The following is a 15,930-nucleotide window of genomic DNA, read 5'->3' as shown; positions in this document are numbered from 1 at the left end:
ATGTAGCAGCAGCGTTTCAGGGATTTTGGAAAATCACAACATACATCTGGCACCAGGCTTCACCTTTAAGGACCTTGTTTCAGCACCCGCAAATGTGGTTGTTCTCTGGGGTTCACTGGGACCAGGTGGATACACAGCTTCTACCAAATGCATTTCAGCAGTGGAACTGCTTCTCTCGTGTGGCCCGAGGACCTTCTGGACCCCATTCTGCTCCCGGGGATTCACCCTTCTCACCAGAGCACTGCCAGGTATTGAGCTGTGGTGTTTCAGACTCTGTGCTCCCCGTTTATAGAATCTTAATGGAATTGAAACCCTTTCCTTCCTCCTTTCTCCCTTTCTAGTTCAGTCCCTGCAGCTGTTTCCACTTTTCCATTTTCTCTCCAGCTGCTTTTTTTTTTGGGGGGGGGGTGTTTCTCTCGTACTCTCTTCCCATCTCAGTCCTCTCTCTGCAAGCAAAAATAGCTCCCTGCCTTCTGCTGCTTCTTGCTCCCCCAGTTCACCTCTCCTCACTGCGTACCTGCCGAGTTCTGTGGTTCAGGTTGTGCAGATTGTTGTGTTAATCCTCACATCAGTTCTCTAGGTAGGCAGGATGGTTTAGTGTTGGTCTGGCTGTATTTCATGGACACGAGACACACAAACAACTTCCATGCTGTTCTGCTACCTTGGCTCCTCCCCCCATCTATAAATTTTTAATACATGCTTTGAAATGTATTTGAAACAGAGGATGGTGACTTTTATTTATAGCCAACTTACATGCTGCACCATTGTCTAGCAGACTATCACCGGTCTTAGGGATATTAAGTTCTGTCCCACTCTAGTATATAATATTAACATTTTGAGAAGAGTAAATTTAGATTATGAAGTCTCTGGATAAAGATGTCATGCTCCCCTGAATTTTCTTCTCATAAACACAGAACAGGAGGGATTTTCAAAATTTTCATTTAGCATATATAAAAATATGCCTTCATAAAAATTTCCAAATTTATAAGGATTTCATTTAGGATGATCAGGCTTTGTGTTTTCCACAGAGGAATAAGAATTCTCCCTAAGAATACCAAAGTTAGAATTCCTAAATCTTCCTTTGCTAGGGAGGCATTTTCGGCAAACCATGCCTCTGAGAGTTGTTGAATACCAAGCATTTCCAAAACACATGGTAGTGATTTCTAGATTAACATGTTAATTGAAGCTTGGGAAAGCAGTATAATTAATGAGCTCTTTAATTATGTAGGCTTCTTTAAAAAATTATCCATTTGTTCTTGGCCTCAACATGCAGTAAATACACAATAAATTAATTGGATTGCATGGATTTTTTTTGTGGACAGAGTAGGAATGTGATAGTTCCAAAAGCTTCCTGAAAATCTTAGAACCATGAGAATGTAGTGATAAATATATCATTGTAGTCGTATAAAACGCACAATGTTTTTATGATAATTATTCGTATATTTTTGTGTTATTGGGTATTTTTTTTCTTTTTGGAATAAATACATCATTATGCAATGCCAGAAGAAAGTAGATAGATATTTTTATGGGAAATAAATGCTATAGTTTCTTTTCTTTTTCTTTCTTTTTTTCCTTAATTACACTTATTTCTATATCATTCTTCAAGATTTACATTCAAAGCTAAATCAGCAATTTTAGCATAAGGAATATAAAATTTTAATATGATATTAAGACCATTTACCTGGATATAACTGGGTCATAACTTTTAATGTGGCTTTTGGTGTAGTAGTTTTCCCATTACGTTTCTATGTAAGAATCTCATCTTATCAAGTGGAATTTTTCCATTCCATAGCATAGGTGATGAAAGCCATGAAATCAGTGACCTTATCATTTAAGAAACTGGGACAGCATTCCCTGATTACCTGGGAAATAGCAAAAAGGTGGGTTTTTTTTTTATTTTTAGATACAATTTATATTATTTCACCCAGAAAATAAATTCTGAATAGATATCCCACAGTTGGTTTTGCTCTTAAAGGCATGTGTGTCACTTTATGTGTTCATGTATCTTCCTTCCCCAAATACTTTGTACAGATATAAGAAACAGTGACTTAGGGAAATACATCTCTGTATATGCTATCATGTTGTTTGTTCACTGCAGATACATTAATATTGACAAGGGAGGAAGAATACGTTTGGTCTAAGTAGGGATGAAAAAGGTGGCAATACACACATGGCTTCTGGCTGGAGCAGAGTTACCATGAGCCTCAGCCTGTGAGATGATGAAATGTTCACAGAGGACGTGACTGCAGCAGCCTGTGGTGTATGTTTCCTTGGTAGAAGGTCACTCAGTCCCTAACTGTGCCCCAGAAGAGAGGAAACACACCCCTAAACCATTTCTGGTTCGTCTTCCTTTCATACATCCATATACATTTTCTTTTATTCTGTTGGGTTAATTTTCAAGGGTGAACTGCTAAAGCCACTGAAATTTGCAAGGATGTTAAAAGATGTAGATTCCAATAAATAATTATAGTGCCTCCTGAGTATCAGTGTAAATGCTTCCTTATCACCTTAAATTATGACAATAGAAGGTGAATCTGGTTAGCAAACCTGGAGAAATAAATATTTAAAGAAAATGAAAACTCATTTTAGGCTTAAGAAATATTTTTCAAACCTTCATTTTCAGACTCAGAAATCTTTGTGGCTGTGAATTCCTTGTGGAAATTCACTATGTGTCACACAACAGGGCATGTGGGGGGAGCCCACCCAACACTCTTGTTCCCTCATGAGGCTATTTTGTATGTCTATAGTATCCAAGGATTCTGCTACACAATTTAAAAAGCAATGGCTTATAACGTTAAATTTTTATTAAATACCAGTTTTGACAATGACCGTGATGATGATTCAATCTTTGTAACACAAGTAACAATTTTGTTTAAATTTAACAGATGTTATTGATTACTTACTATGTTTAGTCATGTTGCTGTGGGCGTAAGAGTATCCTTTAGTTTTAACATATTTTTACAAAAGTTTACATTTTATGGAATTTTCCTGCTATAGAAGCTTTTAATTACACTTCTTGGTTTACTCCTTGAGAACAGTTAGTTGTTTCATCTGTTATTTTTCTTGTAATTTTTGTGTTGGCTTCTAAATGAGATGACAATAGTCTTAGCTCAGGCTGCTATAACAAATTATCAGACACTGGGTGGTTTAAGCAACAAATTTTTATTTCTCACAGTTCTGGAAGCTTGAAGTTTGAGATGATGGGGCCAGCATAGTTGGGTTCTTAGTGAGTGCCCTCTTCCTGGTCTACAGCTGGCTGTCTTAATTGCTGTGTCCTCAGATGGTAGACAGAGAACTAGCTAGCTCTCTAGCCTCTTCTTTAAGAGAGCCTTGATCCCATTCACCAAGGTTCCATCTTCATGACCTAATTATCTCTCAAAGATCCTGCCTCCAAATAAATGCCATTTATTTCTCACTTTGGGATTAGGGTTTTAATGTATGAATTGTGGCAGGACACAAACATTCAATTCATTGCAATAATATTTTGTGTACCTTGAATAAATTGAATGATTAACTGCATGCAGACAGGAGAAGAAAAGGTCTACACAACACTGATGTGTGCAAATATTCCCCAAATTTACCTACATATGGAAATACAATCTCTTCAGTAGCCTGTTAATTAGTGGTGTGAACTCTGGTGTTAGAAGATTAAGAGTTCAGGTCTCAGCTATAAGATGTACTTTGAGTTCCTAGGTTCACTCTCTTCCTAGTTTTAACAACTCAGTAGGCATACCCAACTACCCATTGCTCAGGCCTCAGTTTCCAGTAGCATCCTTAATTACTCTTCCTTGTGCTTCCCCCTCCATGTGCCATCCTTCTGACAGAGTCCAAAGCATATCTTCATTGCCCATCTTCATTTCTGCCACTGTCATCCAAGACTTGAGCACATTTCTCTGCATCTCTTTTTCCATTTTGCATTTGCACCCTTGCTCTTGTACTATCTGTTCTTTATAATGCAGCGTTTTTTTAGGTTTTTAATTATTATTTTATTTATTTATTTATTTATTTATTTATTTATTTATTTATTTGAGAGAGAGAGTGCTTGCGCATGAGCAGGGGAGGGGAAGAGAGAGTGAGAGAATCCTAAGCACACGGAGCCCGACCTAGGGCTCAAACTCACAAATTGTGAGATCTTCACCTGAGCTGAAATCAAGAGTCAGATGCTTAACTGATTAACCCAGGTGCCACTATAATGCAGTGATTTTTAAAAGTCATGTGTCACAAGCACTCTATAGCATCCCTTAACTTTTACAATTCACATGAAATCTGAGCCTTTACCTCAATGACTGGTCTGTTGCTCTGTTCTCTTGTCATTCCTTTCTTCCTCTAAGCCAAACTGGCCTTTCTTCCCACACAGTCCCTCCTCACGAACTTTTCATTTGCTCTTTTCTCCCTGCAAAGTGAAATTTCTCTTCATCTCTGCAGGTCTTACTTTGTCTAGTCAATCACATACCACTTAAAAGGCCACTTTCTCAAAGAAATCTAACTCTTTGGTCAATTAGGTTAATTGCATATTTTGATTCTTTGTATAGTACTTGCACTATGACTTTGTTCAATTAACCTTGTTAAGTAGAGCCCCAGGGTGCCAGAGGGGGAGGCCACAGTTCAACAAAAGACCACAAGAGATATTGAGATAGAGAGGTTTATTACTCACAAGTCCTGGAGGAAGTTACCTCAAGGGGCCATGCAGGGACATCAAGGCAAGGTGCAGGCAGAGAGAGGCAGGTCCTGGGGCACATGTGTTTATTAGCATCCTGGATGCAATGTTTTGGGGGTCCTGGGCTAAGGCCAGATTGGTCAACTCAAACCAAAAACAGTAGGGTTTTGGTAAGCTCTATGGGGGTCTTATCTAAGCAGCCCACAAGTGGAAAGCCCTGGGAGGCAGGGGAAACTTTTTATCATGAGGGCCATTGGGGAAGTCACATTAGAAATTTACATTTACTTGTGACTATGCACTGTTATCTAGAACAAGTGTTGCATGAGGGGGCTAGTGTTGGTTTAAAGGTTCTGCAAGCCAAAAGAAATGGATGTTGAGTAATAATAGTACCATGTGTCGCGACTGGCGAGACAAACACCGAGGTCAGGGTCCTGAGGGTAGGGGAATGCAAGAAAAAAGAGAGAAGAGAAAGTTTGGGAACAGGAGGGTCCCCTGGGCTGATGGCCCAAGTGATGACTTTATAGTTGCTGTACACAGTCTTTTATATCCAGACTCTTATGGGTCAGGCCATTCTAAGAATAAACAGGTTTCACATAATCGCTGCCCACCAAAACATTTAGTTCTGTGTTTCTTGTGCATTTTCTAGACGGGTCACAAGACCTTATTGATAAGATTGCTAGCAAAACACAATTCCCATGTTTGTTTCTATCTGACTCGGGGTAGAAAAAGGGAGGTAGCATTATTGCCAACACCTGCAGACCACAGGCTTCAGGAATTAACTTTCTCAACCTTGACAAGGCTTTTGTATGCCCTTGAAAGTGGGGGAATGGGAGGGGGAACCACCGGGTTGGCTTGAGTCAACAGGGAACGTTGCTCGACCCGGTCTCAGCCTGGCACCGGGGCCCGGCCCCCCACAACCATGGAGTAGTTTAGCTAAACTCTACATCTTGTCTTTTTTGTTATTTCATTTTCTTGGCTTGCATATTTGCTTATTTATATTGTTTGTCCTCCCCTACTAAAAAATAAACTCCATGCAAGAAAGTTACAAATCTTAATCATTGCAAAATCTCTAGTCCTCTAAAAAGAGCAAATAGTAGTCTCTCAATTATTATTTACTATGAAAAGAAAGAAATCCTTACATATAAAAGGCCATCATAATGTACTCATACTTTTAGGGATATTATTAGTATTATATGATAGCCATATAGAGTTTAGCAAAATCTGGCAAGTGTTAGGAGCTCAGGAAATGTTAACATTGTTATTGTGTCATTATTCAATAGATCAAGAGAGCGAGGCCTAGTTAGCCCCTGACTGGAACCAGTTTTCTCTAGGTTAGTCCTTTCTAAAATGACCTGATGGCTATATAGAATTTCTAATGCTCTGAAAAACCAGGTTCTGTACACCATTTACATCTTTAACAAAGATCTTAATCTCAGTGGTCCCTCAAATTTCAGTGGAAATTTCATAGTATTTTGTAATATTTCAAAGGGCTTGTGCTTCTGTTACTTTGTCTTGTTTCACAAACCCCCAATTCCATTTCTTGAGTCAATGAAGAAATAGATGGCCATAAGTTTAAAGTGATTTGCTTTATCATCCTGTTTTCTTCTCAATGTTTAAAAATCAGTTTTCTAGGACTCTGTTTCTTAAGGTCATGGCTCTTTGAATTCCATCACTCTTGATCAGTGGAGCTAACTATTTCTTTACTTTTGATTGCATTTTGAGTTAATGGCTCCAGGAGATAGTTGTGGAACAGTCCATAATATATGCCTGCTAATCGTTTTACTGAGCTCTGAGCACAGTTCCTCATGTCAGGACTTTTAAGGATATGGGGTTAGTGGGTGGGTGTGGTCATAATTTACCAAATAAATATAAAATTGAGTCCTTGTTCTTAAGAAGCTGAAACCAATTAGGTTAAACAAGGCTGATATCCACAAGGAAGTAAACACTGTGAGATCAAGGAACATCTCTGCAGAATACTAATATCCTTTGTGGTAAAGAAGATATGCTATGAAGAAAAAAACATGCTTAATATAGTTTAGGAAACTGTCACTTAGGAATATATAAAAACTGTTAGTCTGATGTCCTTAAGTTTCAAAAGTAGCATAACGTAGCCATATCTATGCAAATGTCAAGTGATCAGGCATCTTAGTAAAGTGAAGCAGTGCTGAATTTCATGTTCATGTTCCTATCAGAAAGCTTTACTAAAAATGTCTCATTCTGAACATTTTGTTCCTCATATTTGGTTCCCCAAATGCTGGTAAGGTGATGACTATTGCATCTGTAGTCCAGTCCTTTATGACAGATGATCATATTTTTAAACTACAGAAAGCACATTTTAATCACAAATCACTCAAATATGCATTTTGTACATGCACATAAAGCAGATTCTGACTCTGTTATTGAAACCCTAAAATATGTATTTCATAACGAATATTGCATCTTACCAAAAGCTCATTTTTTTATTGGAGATTGAGCAGGAGTGTGGACTGTTTGAAGTTGAAATAAAACCACTAGATGGTGCTCTGTATCACAAATAACAGAGAAATGTCAGGCTCTCGTAAAGAACATGAACCTAGTGTCACCAAGGCAACCTGAGTAGCTTGGTCTAGTTGCTTTTCCTCATGCTCCCCCTTTTTTTTTTCCGTCTACCCCTTCTATCCAAAGAACTGCTTTTCCTTTTTTATGCACATGAATTTACATTACGTCTATGGGGAGGGGGGGAGGCGGAATGGGGAAAAGAAAAAAAAAAATACCATTTTGGAGTAACCAGTATGTACTAATTACTTTGAGGGTAATACAATGGAAGTTCTATGCATGGTCTGAAGTAGCTTACACACTCAGGATACAAATCATAAAGGAAAAAAATATTACAGAACCATGAAATATCCTGATTAATACTACATATGAGCTATTCTTTGTTAAGTACAGTTTGACCAAGAAGGGACATTATCATGAGTTAGAAGATAATCTAGATGGGCCACTAATAAATGGGTTACAGGGGACAATTTATTTTTTCTCCCTAGTGTTAATTTGGTCAGATGTTTGGGTTAAACTAAGTGATCCCGGTGAGTCCATGCAAGGTGATATGATAGTTCTCATCTCTAGAATTCTAGGGTTGCATGAAAGGTTATGTTAGGCCACAGTAGTCAGAAAAGCTGTGTAAATGAATAGGAAGTCATAATGCATATTTGAAAAGGCAAAGTCTGAAGAAGAGACTTAGGAGAGGAATCTGATATTGACTACCACCCAGACATGTACAGACCTGAAATGTGTTTATTTCAGGTGCTTCCATAGGAAATTCACTGTGTACACTTGGAGATTCATGGTCCCTCCCAAGTAATTGAAGAGGAAGCATGGCCTTAAACACATAAAGGTTTAGATTGTAATAAACATAACCGTCAGTTAGCCCCTGACTGGAACCAGTTTTCTCTAGGTTAGTTCTTTCTAAAATGACCTGATGGCTATATAGAATTTCTAATGCTCTGAAAAACCAGGTTCTGTACACCATTTACATCTTTAACAAAGATCTTAATCTCAGTGGTCCCTCAAATTTCAGTGGAAATTTCATAGTATTTTGTAATATTTCAAAGGGCTTGTGCTTCTGTTACTTTGTCTTGTTTCACAAACCCCCGATTCCATTTCTTGAGTCAATGAAGAAATAGATGGCCATAAGTAATAAAATAAACACATAAAGGTTTAGATTGACTTTCCACCAAGTTCTTTGAAATTATGGTGTCTGCTAAAGTAAAATGACAAATAATAACAATGGCATATATTCATGCAAAAAAATGGTGTAACTCATTTTTATCAATGTAGCTTCTGAGGACACCCTGCATCATCACCTGTGGTGTTTATTGAAACTGTATCTTCTTGGGCTATACTCAAAACCTACTAAATTAGAATCTCTTGGTGAGTTTTGAAAATTCTCGTTTTTGACAAGGTCCTTAGAAGATTCTGAGGGGCAACATGAGTTGAGAACACCTGCTATTACCTACAAAAGGGCATTAATAATTTGAATAAATAATGTACAATGGACAGGAGGAGTGTCTGAAAATAATATTCTGTCTCTTTCTAAAGAGGAGAGAAAGCCTGGAAAAGACTATCCACTGAGACAATGAAACAAAGGACTTATAGTTCATTTGTTTCTCTAGGTCATTAAGTTTCAAAAAAAAAACTAGCATTGTTTTAAAGTTTCTTTATTTATTTTGAAAGAGAGGGAGAACGAGTACGCATGTGCGCACATGAGCAGGGGAGAGGTAAAAAGACAGGGAAAGAATCTCAAGCAGTACATTTTTCCTCCTTCAGTAATTCACTTAAATATCTATTAACTAGTACCCTATGTAGGATACAATATTGTTTTGGGCCACATACAAGAGGATGGGAATTTAAACAAATGTTTTAAAAGTACAAAGGGCATTAATTTAGAGCTCTCCCTTGACTCAACTCTGAGTTTCCTATCACACTTACAATAGACCTCACCGTGGAGTCACCAGTAATGGGCCCTGCTTTAAAAATACCTGGGAGAATTTTTTTTTAAATGTTTCTAGTTCTATTTAGTTCTGTAATATTATGATGCTCTTATCAATTTATATGTCATTAGCTATTAAAAACAAAGTGTAATTACTAGATAATGAAAAAGTAAAATTTCTGGGGAAATGTTACCATATAGTAAGGGAGATATAACTGGCCAAATATTTGGAAAAGTGCGATTTTCACCGACAGTAATTAAAAATATTCTTCTTGAGTGGGTAGATTTATGACTATATGTTAAATAAATCCTGAGGGAATTGGTGGTTGTAACCCTTATTAAGCTTGTGCCTCAGGAGAGATATTTTCCAAATTATTCCATGAGGCTAACATTATTTTGATACCAAAACCTGTCAAAGATTATGAGAATACTTTAGTAAATCCATGAACACAGATGCAAAAATTCTAATAAAATTTTAGCAAATTAAATTAAACAAAAGATAAAAAAGATTAATACATGGAGGCCAATGGGATTTGTCCTGGGAAAGCAAGGTTGTTGTAACACTTGAAAAATCAATGTAAATTGCTATGTCAAAATACCAAAAAAGAAAAATCATATGATTAACTCAGTAGAATTAAAAAGCACTTGACCAAATAAAACACACATTCTTGAAAAAAATTGTGAACAAATTAAGGATAAAAAGCATCTTGATAAAGAACATCTACAAAAATCCTAGAACTAACATCTCACTTAGTAAAAACAGGAATGCTTTCTTCCCAAGATTAGAAAAGAGACAAAGATGTCTGATTGCACCATTTACTTTAAACACTATACTAAAGTTTTTGTCCAGTACAAGGTGGGGGTGGGGGGTGGGGGGGAAGGAATCAATTTTGGAAAGCAAGACACAAAGTTATGTTTTTCTGGTTTTTTTTCTTCCCATATATTCATCTCTATATAAAAGCAATTTTCAAAAAAAACAACTAAAACTGTTCAGTAAGTTTCTTAGCAAGTTTTCAATATCAGTATACAAAAATCAAATATATTTCTGTATGCTAGCAAGGAATAATGAGAAAATGAAACAAAAACACATTTAAAATAGCATCAGACATAGGGGCGCCTGTACCCCAATGTTTATAGCGGCACTCTCAACAATAGCCAAATTATGGAAAGAGCCTAAATGTCCATCAACTGATGAATGGATAAAGAAATTGTGGTTTATATACACAATGGAATACTACGTGGCAATGAGAAAAAATGAAATATGGCCTTTTGTAGCAACATGGATGGAACTGGAGAGTGTGATGCTAAGTGAAATAAGCCATACAGAGAAAGACAGATACCATATGGTTTCACTCTTATGTGGATCCTGAGAAACATAACAGAAACCCATGGGGAGGGGAAGGAAAAAAAAAAAAAAAAGAGGTTAGAGTGGGAGAGAGCCAAAGCATAAGAGACTGTTAAAAACTGAGAACAAACTGAGGGTTGATGGGGGGTGGGAGGGAGGGCAGGGTGGGTGATGGGTATTGAGGAGGGCACCTTTTGGGATGAGCACTGGGTGTTGTATGGAAACCAATTTGACAGTAAATTTCATATATTAAAAAATAAAAAAAAATAATAAAAAAAAATAAAATAAAATAAAATAGCATCAGAAAATGAAATAGAGCTAAATCTACAAAAAAAAAAAAAAATAAAACAACTATATCCTGAATATTATAAAGAATTGCCAAAAGAATTAAAGTTCTTAACTGATGGAATGATACACCATTTTTATAAGTCACAAGACTTCCACCAGATCCCTGGAGATCTAGTAGCAATGTGACTACAGTTAACCATACTGTGAACTTCATTTTTAAATAAGCTTTTATTTTATTTTATTTTTAAATTTTTTTTTAACATTTATTTATTTTTGAGACAGAGAGAGACAGAGCATGAACGGGGGAGGGTCAGAGAGAGAGGGAGACACAGAATCTGAAACAGGCTCCAGGCTCCGAGCTGTCAGCACAGAGCCCGACGTGGGGCTCGAACCCACGGACAGTGAGATCGTGACCTGAGCCGAAGTCGGACACTTAACCGACTGAGCCACCCAGGCGCCCCAAGCTTTTATTTTAGAATGTGTTTAGAATGATTATAAAAATTGAGAAGTTAATACCAACTTATAATATATCCTACACTCAGATATCCTTCTTGTTAACATGTTATTAATAAATATGTCAGATCTAATGAACCAGTATTGATAAATTATTATTAACTAAAATCCGTACACTTTTCAGGTTTCCTTAGTTTTTACTTAGTAACCATTTTAAATGAGAATTCCACCTAGGATGTCACGTTATCTTTAGTAGTTATGTCTATCTCCTTAGTCTCCTCTAGACTGTTACAGTTCTCAGACTTTCCTTGTTTTGGATGACATTGGCAGTTTTAAAGAGTATGGCCAGGTATTGTAGAATGGCCTTCATTCGGGATTCATTTATGTTTTTCTATGATTAGGTCAAGTTTATGTGTTTTTATGAGAAAGACCACAGAGGGAAAGTGCTATTTTGGTCATATCATAAGAAGAGTACATGCTAACGACATGCTTTATCACTGTTGATGTTAGCATTACCTGGCTAAGATAATGTATACCTTGTTTCTCCAATGTAAATTTACTCAGCTCCTGCCTCTTTACTGTAATCTTTGAAAGTGTACAGTCTACATTTAAGGAATAAGGAGTTATGTTCCACCTTCTTCAGGGGTGAGTATCTGCATAAATTATTTAGAATTCTCTGCAAAGGTCTGTTCTCCCCACTTATTTGTTTATCCAGTCGTTTATATCTGTTTAGACTCATGGATATATATTCTACACACTAGGTTATAATCTAATACCATTTTATTTATTTGGTTGTTCAGATTTTTTTGGCTTTGGCTACTGGGAAGTCTTTCATTTGGCTCCTGCCTCTTTTGACACACCCCCATTATTTCAGAGTTTGTTTTTGGCGCTTCCATGTTTTATGCTATTATAAGATGTTTAGGCTTTATCTTATGTATTTCCTATCCCAGTCCTAGACTCAGCAATTTCTCCAAAAGACCTTGGTTTCTTTTATTGGAGAATAGTATTCAAAACCAAGATATGAGTATTAGATGTGCTTAGTGCTACTTGTGTATCATTGCTTCCATGCATTTCAGCTCACAGAGCAAAGAAATATGTGTGTATATGAACCCGTGTGCATCTGTATTTCTGCATGTACTCATTTGTATCTACGTTAAGCTAAATATGAGTTCATACTGATGTTTCCAACTCTACCAGTACCATATGAAGCATTCTTTCCTTTTTCCCTCACATGTCTTTAACCTCCCATTACAGTGGGAACCTGGCTCCTATCATCCTCTTAAACATTAATTTTCAGTTTATGTACATGTATAGCGCTTTCCAAATTGTTAAACTGTAATGCAGAGGACACAACTTTACAAATTGGAGGACATTGCTTTTATACAGTTCCTTTGGCTTTGGTCTTGCAGTCACCAATTACTTCCAAAATTCCTTGCACCAGGAACTTCCTTTTCCCCATATCCCTTTGGTGAGGCTATTTATAGATTTGTCATATTGTTAGATTGTGTTGTCAAAGTCCGAATTTCATCCTGAGACTTTCCAACCTCCTGAAGGATTTTTAAGATTTACATAATTAAGGTTCACTTCTTTATGTGGTAAAGTTCCATGGGTTTTCACAAATGCATGGTGTCATGTATCCATCATTAGGGTAGCATAGAGAATCATTTTGCCACTCTAAAAAGTCCCCTTTCATCTATTCAACCTCCTTTTTCTCAAAACCCCTGGTAAAAATTATTTGCTTTCACTATAGTTTTACCTTTTCTAGGATATCATACAAGTGGAATTATACAATATATAGTCTTTAACTTCATTCACTTAGCAATATGCATTTATCTATGTTTCTGCATAGCTTGATAGCTCATTAACTTTAATATTAAATAATACTTCATTGTTTCTATTTTCATTCACCTATTGTATGACATCTTTGTTTCTAATTTTGGGTGATTATGAATCATATTACATATATATTTTTATAATGCATATTTTTCTGTCAACTTAAATTTTCAAAAACTTGGATAAATATCTGACAGTGCAATTGTTGGATTATATGTTAAGATTATGTTTATCCTAAGAAACTACCAAACTGTTTTCCAGAGTGGCCATGCCATTTTGTATTTCAACTAGCAATGAATGAGAATTCCCATTACTCATCAGTACTTGCTATTGTTCTTTTTTTGGATTTTAGTCACACTAATAGGTATGTAGTTGTCTTCCTAATATCTTTAATTTGAAATTTCCTAATGAAAAAGAATGGGGACAAGTTTTTTTTGAACCTTAAAACACACAATTTATTTTGGGTCTGCTAACAGTAGGAATGATGATTGGGGTGAGTGCCATGCTTAATTGGTTCTTTTCTCGTATCCCTCTCTTTATCTTAAATTATCTTGCATTATTCTACACTTTATTTATTTTTACAGGAGTAAAATTTAATAATTTATCACTTATATGTAACACCCAGTGCTCATCAACAAGTGCCCTTCTTAATGCCCTTCACCCATTTAGCCCATCCCCATCTCCCTCCATCAACCCTCAGTTTATTCTCATCATTGAAGGTCTCTTATGATTTGCTTCCCTCTCTCTCGTTTTGTTTTTTCATTTTTCCTTCCCATATGTTCATCTGAGGGGAACATCTTTTCATATGCTTATTTGCCATCTATGTATCTTTTTTGTTGAAATGTCTTTTCAGATCTCTTGCCCATTTTTTTCAGTTAAGTTTTTTGTTATTGTTGAATTTTAAGAGTTCTTTGCATATTTTGGATACAAATCATACATGTGATTTGCACATATTTTTTCCAAGCTTGTAGCTTGTCTTCATTCTCTTAACAGTGTCTTTTGTATAATAATTTCTTTTTAAAATTTTCATAAAGTTCAACTTGTCAATTTTTTTTTTCATAGATCAAGATCTGGCTAGGAGTCAGGCTATCTTTAATGTTCATTTTAGTTATAGATACCAGAGTCTTCAAATTGCTCGAATATGCTTGTTTTGGCAATTCTCCTTGTCGTTGAGACTTTGCTCTGTACTGTTACTCAAAGAGAGTACATATCTTCCAACTCTTTCATTTGTAATACACTATTATTATACTGGAGACTTGGCACAATGGCAGGATGTGAGGTTGAACATTCTAAAGTATTCTGATTTAGTCTCTGATTTAGTGACTATGTCTTGGGGCTTTAGCCTTCACAAGTGTTTTTGTTACTCCTCTTGTGATATATAACTATATATAACTTTTTTCTCCTGTCATGTGCCAAATGTGTGTGTGTGTGTGTGTGTGTGTGTGTTTGAAGTTCTCTGTTATAGTTTGTTGTTTGTTTGTTTTGTTTTGTTTTGTTTTTTAATCCTCTTAAGTAAAACAGGAAGTCTGGAGGGGTTGGAGAGTGGAGGAATTATCATCCTCTGCCTGGCATAAGGTTTCAGAATTGTGTTCTGATAAAGTCCTTTTGTTATGGATATATCTGCTTATGTTTCACAGTAGTTATTCTTCCTCTCCCCAGCCTGGACCAAGGGGATATTTCTCAATATTTCCTTATTGTGAAACCATAATGAGGTCCTAAAAGGAAAGCCTAGGTTATATGTGAACACATCCTCTCGCCCCAGTAAAAAAAAAAAAAAAAAAAAAAAAAATGCAGCCCCTAGAAATGTTTCACTCTCATTGAGCTTCTGGTAACTTACCAAAATTATCACTTAAATATCTCTACCAGTGTATGGCTTCAGTGGCTTCTGCTGAACAAGTCTGGTTGGATGTGCATTACTCTGGATGTCTGGACGGGGGTGGCATTTTGCTCTGTGATCTCAGTTTTCTGATCCACAAAAATCACTGATTTTCAGTTTCTGCACCTTTCTCTTAATTTAAGGATGGAGTCCAATTTTTTGCAGTTGGAGCTGAAACCAGACTTTCTTTTTTTATTCATTTTTAACAAATATTTGTTGAGAACCTGTTTTGTGCATGTGAGTCTTAAGCACTAAGGATATAAAGGTAAACAACTGTACCCTTATGAGCCCTAGAATAAAAAAAGACATTAAGTAAATACAGGCATATCTAATCAATCTTTATTTTTACTTTATAAAAATAAATAATAGAAGATAAATATAATTAAGGGGAAACGAAGGATACTATGAAAATGCATGTTAAGGTGACTGCACAACTGGTCACCTTATGCTGTATATGCTATAGTATCAAGAAGTTCAATCAAATTAAGTTACTGAATTGCCATGAATGTAAGATACCTACATGAATGTATAGAATGTTTGAGCAGCAATCAGTTAGGTGAGAGAGGAGAGAACTGATTTCTTCATTTATTCAAGATAATTTTTTAATGATTATTAGGCTCGTTGCAATTTTTGGAATATGATATAATACATGAGAAAAATGTTAAAATGATTTACTATAAAGCATATGTCAGCTTAATTCCTTTTGAGGAATCAAAAAGAACCTTTTTGGGCTGAAACCTGCTAATGGAGATCAAGTAAAATGTATGTTTCTAGTTGAACATCAGATTTTTTGGGCAAAGCAGTTTTATGTAAACAATTTTTAGCATTAGCTTTTAAAAAGCCTGTTATCCATTAGAAAAGTAAATTGCATTATTGTAAATGTTAGGCATTTCCCAGAACAACTGAGCACAAAACCATTTATCAACAATGTCTTCTACAATTATTCATAAAAATAGATTTTAATACATGGCAGGATTCCTGGGTAGGTCCAGATATAGAATGTTCTATTT

At 36.1% G+C, this 15,930-nt stretch overlaps 1 long non-coding RNA gene across 1 annotated transcript; it reads left to right on the top strand.

The window, feature by feature from the left end:
- LOC122201116 lies at positions 1-1,880 on the top strand. The gene is made up of 2 exons (XR_006194085.1): positions 1-248; positions 1,793-1,880. It is a non-coding gene; the product is annotated as an uncharacterized LOC122201116 (long non-coding RNA).
- Positions 1,881-15,930: the final 14,050 nt, after the last annotated feature.

This window comes from Panthera leo, chromosome A1 (assembly GCF_018350215.1).
Source record: "Panthera leo isolate Ple1 chromosome A1, P.leo_Ple1_pat1.1, whole genome shotgun sequence".
NCBI classification, from domain to species: domain Eukaryota; kingdom Metazoa; phylum Chordata; class Mammalia; order Carnivora; family Felidae; genus Panthera; species Panthera leo.
Note: the sequence above shows the minus strand (reverse complement) of the source record. Positions and strands in the feature narration are given on the sequence as shown.